The 12544-nt window shown below is 43.6% G+C and overlaps 2 long non-coding RNA genes across 2 annotated transcripts in view; both read left to right on the top strand.

Annotated features, from left to right (window-relative positions):
• Nucleotides 1-2170, top strand: part of LOC147192944 (uncharacterized) — a 39208-nt gene extending 37038 nt beyond the window's left edge. Inside the window, exon 5 of the long non-coding RNA XR_015103147.1 lies at nt 2023-2170. This is a non-coding gene — a long non-coding RNA (uncharacterized LOC147192944). The remainder of the gene's footprint in view (nt 1-2022) is intronic.
• A 763-nt stretch (nt 2171-2933) lies between these two features.
• Nucleotides 2934-12544, top strand: part of LOC147192945 (uncharacterized) — a 127942-nt gene continuing 118331 nt past the window's right edge. The window contains exon 1 of the long non-coding RNA XR_015103206.1: nt 2934-3073. This is a non-coding gene — a long non-coding RNA (uncharacterized LOC147192945). The remainder of the gene's footprint in view (nt 3074-12544) is intronic.

The raw sequence follows: 12544 nt of genomic DNA on the forward strand, positions 1-12544 counted from the left end.
GTTGAAGGTTGCCTCCCGTGTTTGTTCTGTTCATTAAAAGGCACACTAATGCAAGGGTTCTAATTAAAATCTCTAATTAAGACCGCGTGTTGACAAAGAGCAGATAACGCTGTAAGAGCCTTCAGGGGCAGCAGCCGCACGGCTATGAAATGCTAATAACGAACGCGGCGTGGAAATGTAGCAAATAAGCTTAACTCAACTTTATTTATAGAGCACTTCAAAATAATGCGGCTCAAACAAAGTGATGTGCATAATCAAAATCAAACGTTCGACATCAAACACCACAACAACAACAACAATGACAACATAATAATAATAATAATAATAATAATATAATAACATTGAATAATATTGTGCCAAGTAGGATAGCCAGTGAGGAAAAAGAAGTCCAGAAACTCTTTTTTCAACACAGGTTTTAGTATTTATTCAATACGCAATTATTATTTTTTCTTGCTTTGTATTTGATTGCCTTGTCCTTTGCTCGACGGCACACTTTGTACTCGAAGACACAATCATTCTTTTGAGAGTTTCATTTATTTAGGAATGAGCTGGACGCAAACTTTCCAAATTGCGCAAGCCGGTTGAATCAATATTAAGGAGGTACATGATGGACTGTCATGGACATGAAGTACTCAGCGTCTCACGCTAGACTTTGGTCACACCGTCCGCTCATCCGTCGCCTTTGACGCCGATGAAAGAATCAGTGGACAGCTGGTGAATCTTTGCCGCTCTAATTGTACGATGGTGTCGAGAAGAAGAAGAAGAAGAAGACGGTGAATGCACTACAGACTTGGTACCAGCTGCACTGGATAGTGTGTGCTAGAGGAAACCGTTTAATTGAGCACAGCCTCCCGCTTCACGGATCGCGGCGGCAAATCAAACTGATCCACGCCGACACCTCCACAGAACCCCCCGCTTCCAAGTTGTTCTGCTTTATATTCTTGTTCTGATTTGTTCGACTACGTCAAAGAGTAAAAGAAGAGGTCACTTCTGTGGGAATTTTAGTTACTGTCAGGAAAGCGCCGCTGATAACCACGTCCAACTGTCTCTTTTTTTTTTTTTTAGGCTTGAATCTTTGATCCAGATTTCTGGATGGAGTCTCACTAGCTCGTTTATTAAGGCGGGGACACTCCTGACTGACTAATACGACAGCGGTTGCATGTGGATGAAATGATATAAAACCTTTAGTGTGTTCCTGTTTACACGAAAGCAATATTGTGTTTTGCTTTCTGCTCCTTTGCTATAGCCCAATGCGAATGAACCGTGACCTGAAAATTGTAACCTTTGGCATTCCGTTGCAACCCTATTAATAATGCCAATGACGGTAATGGCCGACAAAATACAGACGACAAGATGCTCAAAGCCTGAGGCAGCGTCGTCTTTTTTTGGGTGGCTGTTTGTAAATGACGAGAAACCGCAATTGAATCCTTGTTCGTCGTGATGAGAGAACGTTCATTTATTCTTGAACGGCCTCCTTCAGTCAGGTCCATTGTGAACATTGTTACTTGACATTGTTTTACCGCGCACCTATTCAAGCCTCAATATGAGCACGGAACAGCAGCAAACGGCGTCATTTTTCACTTTCGTCAAACAGTAGACCAACCGGAACCGCCGCCTTTCCCCTCGCCATCCCGGCTAATTCGCGGTGATTGACACCTCAGACAGGGCTGTACAAATTCTGTATTTTCGATTTTGTGCAGTCAGAGGTGGAGATCACATTTCAGTTGGAAAAAAAAAGTCATCCAGAAAAAAGGTGGAAACAACACGGTGAAGGATGGTTGGCTTCTCGCCAGTGAACGTGGCAGAGCTGACGGGTTGTCCCGTCACTGCTTAAGCGTGGCGTGATTTTCCCAGCGGCTAAAAGTCAATCGCGGCGCCGCCGCGTTGCTAACGCCAAGTCGTGCATGACGTCGAACTGTGACTAACTTGATCTGGAGCATTGCATTGACATGTGTGTGTTTGTGTAAGGTGGCGAAGTCTTTTTTTTTTTTTTTTTAAATGAAGAATATTTTTTATTTGCAGCTATGGCGCGTCGACGCGATGTCTCAAAGCTCCACGTAATCAACATCAGTAGTGTGCGGGGCCGTGGAGCCGCAAAGCATCTGGACAGCGACGCCTCAGCAGAGCAGTGGATCCCAACTGGCCTCAGTAATTCTAAAGGAATCTTCTCTCAAATTGAATATTCACAAGCAGGCAAGCAACCGGGCGGAGAATCCAAATTGTTTGATGAAGAAATACAATCACAATATTATGAAAATGACTCTGACAGCTGCAGTCAAAACTGAACGCTGTTGTCTTTGCAGGCAGAATTGTATAAGTGGAACGCGCTAGATTGTGCACTTATTGTAAAATGACTATTTAGACCAGCCTTGGCAAAACGGGAACAACTCAGCATTAGCTTACAGTTTTCTGTGAGTCACTGCTTGAAAAGCATGTCAATGCTACAATCTTATTTTATGTTCTGGACTATAAGATAAGAAAACCTTTATTTGTCCCACACTGGGGAAATTTGCAATCTTCAGCAGCAGAATTGAAGGGGGGTGCGGGTAGAAAGAAAAACAAAGTATTGCATGCACAAAATTAATGTTCCAGAAAAAAAGAACTGTACACACTATAAGAGGTATTTTGAATATCTGAGTGTGATTTACCGTATTTTCCAGACTATAAGTCGCAGTTTTGTTCTTGACGTTGGATTTTATCAAATAAATCCCCCCCCAAATGCGACTTATACTCCAGTGCGACTTATATATGTTTTTTTGTTCTTTATTATGCATTTTATGGATGGTGCGACTTATACTCAGGAGCGACTTATAGTCGAGAAAATACGGTAAATCACACTCACACATTTGTCAGCAAGCATGAAATCCTTAACTGGATTACGGTCTGTTGAACTGGTTTTCATATCCCTGTTGATCTTAGGTCACAAGAGATGAAGAGGCCGCTAACAGCGCCCCAGGAATAAGTACAGGGCTCGTCCGGGATATGAACCCGAAGCAGCAGTCATACCTCTCGCTCCGCACAGATGGAAATCGTGGGGAGGCCTTTGACAAAGACGGCGGCTATATTTTAGGAGGTAAGTGACGACAAGAAGCTTTATGAATTCTTTCTTGTCTGTGTTTTATGGGATGCTTTGTTTGAGAAGTGTTTGTAGGAATACAGTATTCATGTTATCATGTGTTTTTTTTAATCATTGAGAAGTTCTTGCTTGCAATATTTACTGATAGCATGAATATTTACTCAACTCGAACTGCAATTAAGTGGACACTCGTTTTAAAAGCAATAAGACCCCCGCCGTTATCACGTGTTGTCAAAGTTGATCTGGAGTTTTATTGCGTTTGCAACGGTTGACTTCTCGCCGCGCTCGTGTGACGGTGAAGCGAGATGCACAATCTGCGTCGACGCCAGCTGCGTCCGTTTTCCCGACATGCAGCATTGAAAAGCTCACGCAGGGCTGCCTGTTGTGTGAGTTCCTACCTCTGTGTTGAGAATGAAGTTCATTCTTTTCAACCGGGTCAATATGGTGACAATTTTAGCCAGTGATGTATCCTCGCCGGCGCGGCTCGGCATTTCTCAACTGTCATCATCATCCCGCCTCAATTACTTTGAAGGATTGTCTGGGGCAAGGTCCTTGGCTCAGATACTAGTTTCCCCACATATACAGCATTTGTGGGAGCCTAAAAAGCCACCGGACTCTTTTTCAGTTACAGCTCCACTTATATGTCTCCGTTTTTATGCTGTTGAGTTAACAGTAAGTTTAGTGTTGTTGTAGACACGATTGCTTTTAAAAGGATGCATGCACCCTGTTGAAGTATCTCGTACATCAAATGTACATGACATGCAAAAAAGGAAAATCAACTTGTAGCTAATGCAATGAGAGAGGAGGAGAATCCAGAGCACTATCGCTAAAATGTGTAAAGGGTGTCACCGTATGGGCTCAGGAACACTTCAATGTCATTAAATACAGTTCGGTGCCACATCCGTAAGAGCAACTTAAAACTCTACTTTACAAATCAAAAGCCATTTATCAATTACACCCAGAAATGTTGCCGACTTCTCTGGGCCTGAGCTCATGTAAGATCGACTGATGCAACGTGGAAAATTGTTCTGTGGTCTGATGAGTCCGCATTTTAAATTGTGTTTGGACATAGTGGACGTCATGTCATTCGGACTGTTATGGATGGGGTTCAAAAGCCAGGATCCGTAAAGGCACATACAGGTTTTGGAGAAACGCTCGTGCAGCAGCAAGACAATGCCAAATCACATTCTCCATCTGTTACGACAGTGTTGCTTCCTAGGAAAAGAGTGTGTGAGCACTCGACTGTCCTGCCGGCAGTCCAGACCTGTCTCCCATTGAAAATGTGTCACGCATTATGAAGCGTAAAATACGACAATGGAGTCGGGACTGTTTAACAGCTGAAGCTGTTTAATGCAATTTCCCAACCTAATTGGAATTTGGTTTGTATTAAAACAATTTTTTTTCCTTCCTGTACTCTGAGGGTGCGTGAGTGTGTATTACAGTTGTCTTGGGATGAGCAGAGCAGATTTCCAGCAGATTGTAAGTTGTTTTTTTTTCTTCTTCTTTACTTTCTCCCTCCTCCCTGACATTGTTGACAAAATGCAGGTGCATTCATTATCCTGTAATTACCCCGCTGTTGGTCTGGTGGTGTATTATTCATTATGTGCTACATTCCACCCGCGCTGTTATGACAGCAAAGGTAAAATGAGCGAGCATCATAGCGCATGAGCTCCACGGGCGTCGTTAATGAGAAGGGGAGAAAGTTGCTCTCAAGGCCGCCTTGAGGAGATTCGCCACTAATCAGTCTCCCGTCCACTTAGTTTTACCTTCGTCCCCTTTTACGACGTCATTGCGCGTCAGCGTGGAAGCAGCTGGTGGGAGTGAAACTGCTAAGTAAGTGATGCTTGGCGCGAGGCATCGTCAACACGATGCCTCGCTGACACATCATGTTTCAAGCGCGGCTTTGAAAGCGGGCCAACTCGTGAGGAATTCCGAGGGCACGTGCGAAAGTGAGGCAGGGCGGTGAGTCATTCTTTTGGGATCAGTGCGCGCCAAGCTGCGAGTCAAAGATCCTGAAAGTCATGCGAGCGGTCATCCAGATCACGGGGGCAGCACGGCGATTACAAAGTTGGTCTGCCTCGCTATCAATGCGGGCTGTGGGGTGAAGCTCAACTCGGGAGAAGAATATCGTTATGGGGAATTGTTGGGCGATATCATTAAAAATATATATATATTATTCTCATTCAAAGTCACCTGGAGCTCCAGGAGGAGCATTTTAAAACAGTAAAAATGCATCCCAAGTCTCAGTGTCAGGTCTCTACTACGGTACGCAGTGATTTCCTTTTCACAAACTCACAAATTCTTGCATCGACATTATTTTTTTCAGTTTCTTTCATCTTAGGGGCCGTTATTGCTGTTGCTCATCATGGCATGTATCCATGCACACGTTCGTATGTGGATGCGTGCACATACGGAAACAGGTCAATTGCGGGAGATTCGTTGCTTGGAAAGTAAATTTGGGCACCCCTGCTGTTCAGAGACGAGGCGCGGAGACTGTTGACGTTGGTCTACAGCCCCTTAGCCAATCAGGATGTAGAACACAATGCACCGTGAAAGGTGAACCGCGTTATAGCGAGGGTCCACTGTATTATTTAAACTGCATGACCTAATCCAAAAGAGAATGATCTCAGCTCTCCAATAATATCTGCTGCAGCCCGGGCTTCTCAGTACAGCAGTAATATTAGTTTTCTGCAGAGGATTAAGAATATATACATGCAAGTATTGCTATATCGTTTGTCTACATGTGGTGTTGTTGATGTTCTATCCAAATTTTGTTAGCCCTTCTATGGCATTTTGTATTATACATTGGCACTAAGATGGTGGACTTGACCGAAATGATGCGATATCATCTTAAATTCCCGATTTAAAGCCAGGTGAACATCTGTGAAAGGAGATCAAATATACAGCCTGCAGAATTGGCCTTCAAATCACCCCTGGTGCACTTCTGGTGCTGCTTTATCTTGGACAGCTCGCTCTCGAAAAAAACCTTCACTCACATTGTGTTATTCATGACCAAAACAAGACTGTTCCTTGTTTTACAAATGAATAATTTGCAGTGAAAGGCGTCTCGAGCTCACAGAGACCTGATTCTTCCAGACATGTTCATCAGCCAGCACAAAAAAAGAAAAAAAAATTAAAAATGTACAGGAGTCCATCAAGATGCATGTTGATGAGGCGGTAAAGTATAAGGTGCTCGTTACTCCTCCACACAGAAGCGAATCTCCATGAAAAGCAGATTTTCCCGCTCAGCTTTACGTTCTCGTTTGAAGCCCACCTCGTCGGTTGGTTTTCGTTTCGTTGCGGGGGACCCGCCTCAATTCTCGCGCCTCGCAGACTTTCTGCAACACAGCAACATTTATATTTCAGCGGCCCGCGTATGAATTATGCACAGCAAAGCGGTAAGAAAGACTTTTAATGATGTCTCGCCGGTGCAATCTAGCCATCGGGCCCGTCTGAGCCGCCCGGTCGGGGACGTCGACTCGACCTCATCCCGAAGCCTGAACGCCGTTTCAGGTTTCCGGTCGGCGCACAGGTTTAGGCGAGGACCTCTGGTTCCGACCCTGTCAGAATATTGATCTGCGCTGACATCCGGCGTAATGATTCTTTGTCAGCCGAGAAACGAGCGGACGGGGCCCGATTCGACTCGTATCGCGCACTGACTTTTAATTAATAGTCCTCCGCCCTCTCCTTTTGACCTCGTCATCTGCGGACGCCGTTGATTTTGTGTCAACGCCTGAACGCCTCGCCCTGATGCAAATTGCCGCAAAAGGTGATTTGTTGAACGCGTACTCCGCGTCTACCACACGGCCTCTCGATTAAAAGTTAAACAGATTCCCCTCGTGTAAAATGTCTTAAAGCCCAGATCAGGAACATTGTCATGTAGGGCATGCATTGTAATTCACGATCAAATATTTATATCCGACTGGCAGATGCAACAATATTTCTTGTTACTTCCCCACACTGGAAAACTGACATATTTGTGGAAGAAAATTTGGTTAAAACAAATAAATTGGTACAGTCATACCTCTTCTACTTTTTCGAGGATAATACGTTCCAGAAGGCAGTTCGAAAACCGAAACCACGCTCTTTTAAAAAAATAAATCTTTATTCTACATGTCTGTTCGCAATGGAACGCTACACGAGGAAGCGTCACTTCCTGGCGTAAGGAAGGCGAGAGGAGTCAAGTGGCGCATTCAAGAGCGCTCAGTTTGTTCGAGAACCGATTTTCGGGCGTCATCCGAGGCATAAAAAACTCGAAATTTTTGGTCGAAAACCGATTTGGTCGAGAACAGAGACGTTCGAAAACCGAGGTTTGACTGTATTTCCAATCAGATTTCCTGAATGTTTTCAAGTGCGACGTGAACCATTTTGACTGACGAGCTTCATCACTCACCGCTTGCCTGCCTCATACGCACCCACTTGCTCCACTCGCGAAACCGCTCCGAAATCAACCATTTGACTGGCCGAATGATATCCCCTGGCTTTGTATTTCCTGGATTTCAATTTGAAGAAAATAATCTCATAATTGGACCATCGCTACAGAAACGCCCTGGTTTTGACGACGATATGCACGACCCACTTCATGAAAAGCTCCGCTTGCATTATTTAACCTGCTAAAACAACAGAGGGTCTTTTGGGGAGAGAACGGCGGGGAGGAGTAAGGCAAACTTCTGATTTCAAAAAATGAATCATTGAACATCCACGAGCTGTTATTTACACTTGACTTCAGTCTTTCCATGTCAATTTGTCACTCCTTGTCACACTTGAAGTACAGCCTAAGAATTAATACCGCTTAACATCCTTTCACATTGCTATGAATGTTAATCATGTGACATGAGCGAAAAGTCACCCATTAAAATAGTTTTATGATGGCTTAAAGTCACTTGTTTCTATTTCGGTGTTAACTCCGTCGTTAATCACTCAGAACCTCCTTGTTGGAGGTAATTGCGCATTGGATTTGGAATTGGGGTAATTTTGACCGTTTTCACGCAGCTCCGTGTTGTTTTTCCAAGAAACAATGTGAAACTCATTGGCCCACAGCGAACGGCAAAGCGTGTCGTCGTCCTCCTTTCACGGAAGGAGTGGCCGCGATGGGTGTTAACTTCGGTCGTGATTATAAATAATCACCGTTGCACGCCCTGACACGCCTTCACATGTGGACGCTTCATTAATTCCACCTGCACGGTTTCATTAGAATCCAGAACAAACAGAATACGTTGATTGACAATGTCAGAGAGCTTGTTCATTTATTTCAAAACATTTTTCATGCGTTATCGCGGTACTAATTGGAGTAACAGCTGTCGGTAGGAGGGAAGGCAGAAATAAATACATTCGTTCCCTTGGAATCATTTTTAAGCTCTTATTGGCAGAAATTGACATTATGATTTAGTCCATTAAACTGACAAATGTAGAAATACAACATCACTGGCAGTGTGAGTCGGAATGACTGATTTTACTGATGTTACTACAGCGGTTACTACAGTGGACAGCTAATCATGTTATCAGTTTACAGGGTGCATGAAAGAATTTACAGGAATTAACAGCAAGGCTTATTTAGTTTATGTGTGTTGTTTGGATTCTTCTTCTTTTACTGCTTTTACTTTTTATTGTACTTTTTTTTAACGTGTTGTTTTAATGTAAACTGCCCTTGGGTGGCTTGGAAAGCACAATATATATAAAATGTATTATGAGTGCAATAATCAACATACATCCACGTGCACTAAATTTTCCCGTGTAAAGTTCTAAGAAGCACAATGGAAATTGTTAGCTGAAATAATAAAAGTTGTCCCGACAAAGGTCATATTATGATGAATGTAAATAATATTTCCCCATCTCCCTACCGCCGCCACTTCCTGCTTGCACCATATTTCCATTAAACATTCATTGTTATTTTTTTGTTTTTTTGTTTTCTTTTTTAGTATTTGTTTCATCTGACTATCTGAGCTGATGTCACCTACTGACAGCTTCCTACGCAATTAAATGATAAGCATTCCTCACTCTTCCCCCCCCCCCCTTTTTTGGTACATATTGCTGCAAATGCATATGCTTTTAAATCTCCCATGTGGAGTTCTTCTTTCTCCTCCTCTATGCGTCTGTATTATTTCTGCTCGCCTATAGGCCGAATCCTCCTTAACAAGAGTCGCTTTGTGTTTTCGTGATTAAAAATGAGCACATTGACGTTTGCAATGCAGAGATGGGCTCATTTGTTGCACGCATTATCATACGTCTTGTTGTTTTGACAGCACGCCCGGCGAGATGGCCGCGTGGATACTTTAATCCCGAGAAGGTTCATTACGCGAAAGCAGCTCCGGCCATATTCCCATCGGGATGCATCCAAGGCTATTGTTCCCCCCACCCCCTTCCCGGTTGCACTTTAATACCCCGAAACCCTTTAGTACCACCGGTAAAATGTGACAGCAATGTTGATGTTACCACAGCAGTGTGAGCAGCTATTGATGTTTGTATGCACCGACTGTACGTCTCTGGCGAGCTCTGCAACGTTACGCTCGTCCAAGTTTGCTTTTGCTGGGGGCCAGAATTTGACATGTCTTTGAGCGCCCGCCTCATTTATGCTCTGTCAGCATCGGGATGTCGGCCGCAACCGCTAGGTTGGAGGAACGACGCATTGATGTCTCTCCTGTCAATGAATGATTCAGTCGCAGGGTTTTTATATATTTATTAATTTATTTATTATTTGCCCAGCAACTCAGAGTCCAAGTGAGAATGGATGGTTTTTGTTTTTTGTTTTTTGGCATGGATGAGATCCAGAAAAGATAATTGAGGTAATGCAAAAGCAAACACGTTAGCAAAGTTGCTAACTGTTCTACACAAAGGGTGGATTTCATTTCTTTTCGGCGCAGTGACGACTTCCGTGCGTTACGTGCGGCTGTACGGGGTGGCGTTTCTTGTCACTGCCCATAAAAATGATATCTGAAATAGTTTTCTGTTGGCATCAAAATATGGAAAGAGCACCACAGGGTGCCATTTAAGCTTGGCCTGTCGTACACCAAGCTATGTGGGCTGCTGCACCGAGTCTTCAATTTTTTCAATTCCACTCGGTGATGCTTGCGATGCAATGAAAGTCTGACATTTTGACATCACCTTGTCTGCAGTGTCTCTTATGTATTTGGCCACATCAGGCAAATAGAATGTTTTTGCTTTCCGGCAATACAGTTTTTATATAGAAAAATTGAATTTGGTCATTTGTCTCAGCTGTTGTGTTAATTCATGTGAAATTGCTTCATCATTTGTCTGTCTCTCTGTCTGACATGGCCCGCTTAAATGTGTCCATCCATCCATCCATTTTCCGAACCGCTTGATCCTCACTAGGGTCGCGGGGGGTGCCGGAGCCTATACCAGCCGTCTTCGGGCAGTGGGCGGGGGACACCCTGAATCAGTTGCCAGCCAATCGCAGGGCACACAGAGACGAACAACCATCCACGCCCACACTCACACCTAGGGACAATTTAGAGCGTCCAATCAGCCTGCCATGCATGTTTTTGGAATGAGGGAGGAAACCGGACCACCCGGAGAAAACCCACGCAGGCCCGGGGAGAACATGCAAACTCCACAGAGGAAGGCCAGAGCTGGAATCGAACCCGGTACCTCTGCACTGTGAAGCCGACGTGCTAACCACTGGACTACCGGGCCGCCCCGCTTAAATGTGTGTGTTTATATATTTATGTATGTATGTATGTGTGTGTGTGTATAATCAAACAATCATTCACTTTTACAAACAGTCCAAAATTTGCCTCATTGTTTCTATTGCACATTTCTGCTCAGGCGCCCAATTGGAACGTGTAACTTTTCTTTTCGAAGCAATTTAATCAAAGATAGAGAAGACATCCATCATCCAAGTGGAAAAGAAAACAAATAATACAGTACATTTTTAACCGTGACCCCCCCCCCCGCCCCATAGCTTCCTTTTGATATAAAAACACAGCACTAATAATGACCATGCCTCTGCATCAGCCCCGTGTGACTTGAGAGAGGTAATAAAGAGCAGCTTGACGCAAATCTTCTCTCGCACAGGCACACATCTGTCCACGCAAGTGTGCGCGTCCAACTGTGATGCGAGCATCTTTGCCGCTGATGCACGCTGCATTTTAATACAATATGGTCCATATACTACATAATGCATTGTATGCTCCCGTCTATGCTTTCAGTGCCCCGCGCATGAGGCCTCACCTCCATCATTCCACTTTACTGACACCTCTGTGAGCCCTCTTTGGAGGGAAAAAAAAAAAAAAACTCCAAACAAACCCCAAGGATAAGATCTAGAGAGAGAAGAGATGTGGCAGAAAAAAAACCTGTGTTGTGGATTGTGAGGTCGGATTTGAAACATGGCAATGCGGTCAACTATTTGCAGGGTTTAGGGAGCATAACATGCAGCAAATTTGGATACGGTACACATCCCTTCCTTAATTTCTTCGATCAATAAACTCATCATACAACATTAGCCTTAAAAATAAATGATTAACAATATACAAAAAAAAATTGCCACAATTACTTCGGCAAAAAAATAAAGATACTGTACTCCTATTATGCACATCCTGGTAAACAACAAACCCTAAAATTGTATTGGAATAAAGTTATTGAGGGTTTTTTTTTCAATCTTTCCTGAACTTTATCACCCCAAATTTATTGTTACAATCGATTGGGGATTGAGTTAAAGCCTAAAACGACCACTGGGACCCCTTTACTGAACAATTTGTTCCAAGTCAACAAGTAAGCATACAGTAACAACTGAACATGGACAATCCCCATCCACCAGGCAAAAATTTGCCTCTACTTTCACTCTAGCCATCTGAAGCACCCTGCGCATTAGAAGATTTGGATTGGAGAGAAAAAAAAAGCCCCTTCAAAAACTAGCATCTCACCTTTGCTCACATTTAAAGACAAGTTAGAGTTTTTGGTCACAGCCGAGTTTCAGGTTGAGATTTGACAAAGACGATGAATTTTGCAGGTTCACTGCAGTATTAGCAAGAGTACAACTAGATTCTTTTGGCTTTTTTTTTCCACCACCAAGCAAGATTTTTCCCTGTCGTGCTCTTGCTTGAGTTTCCTGTTTCTGGTTTTGTTGGAGCTCATCCGCTGGTTGTTGGTTGTGTCGTGTTGCCGCAAAGACAACATGTTTTGATATTTTCATAAGGCCAACATTAGGAAAAGACTGATCTCAAACAGCTGAAATGAACACTCTACACGAAACGATCGCGATAACGGGAGCGTGCTGTGACTACAGAGCTAAAAAAAAAAAACCCTCCTGATTTCCAGTTTTTAGTCGGTGAAAATAGTTAGGTGAAAGGAAAGCATAAATCGGCATCTTCACGCCCGTTTTCAAAGTACAAGGCAGTCTTTTTTTTTTTTTAAGACGGAAAAGAAGTGAAGTCAAATCGCACTGTAATCCCTGCTAGCCTTCTGCAACGTATTCAGAGCATGATAATTGTCCTCACCATTTATGCATGAGCA

The sequence above is a fragment of the Hippocampus guttulatus genome, chromosome 16, assembly GCF_054856545.1.
Source record: "Hippocampus guttulatus isolate MCC_2025c chromosome 16, RoL_Hgut_1.0, whole genome shotgun sequence".
Classification (NCBI taxonomy): Eukaryota; Metazoa; Chordata; class Actinopteri; order Syngnathiformes; family Syngnathidae; genus Hippocampus; species Hippocampus guttulatus.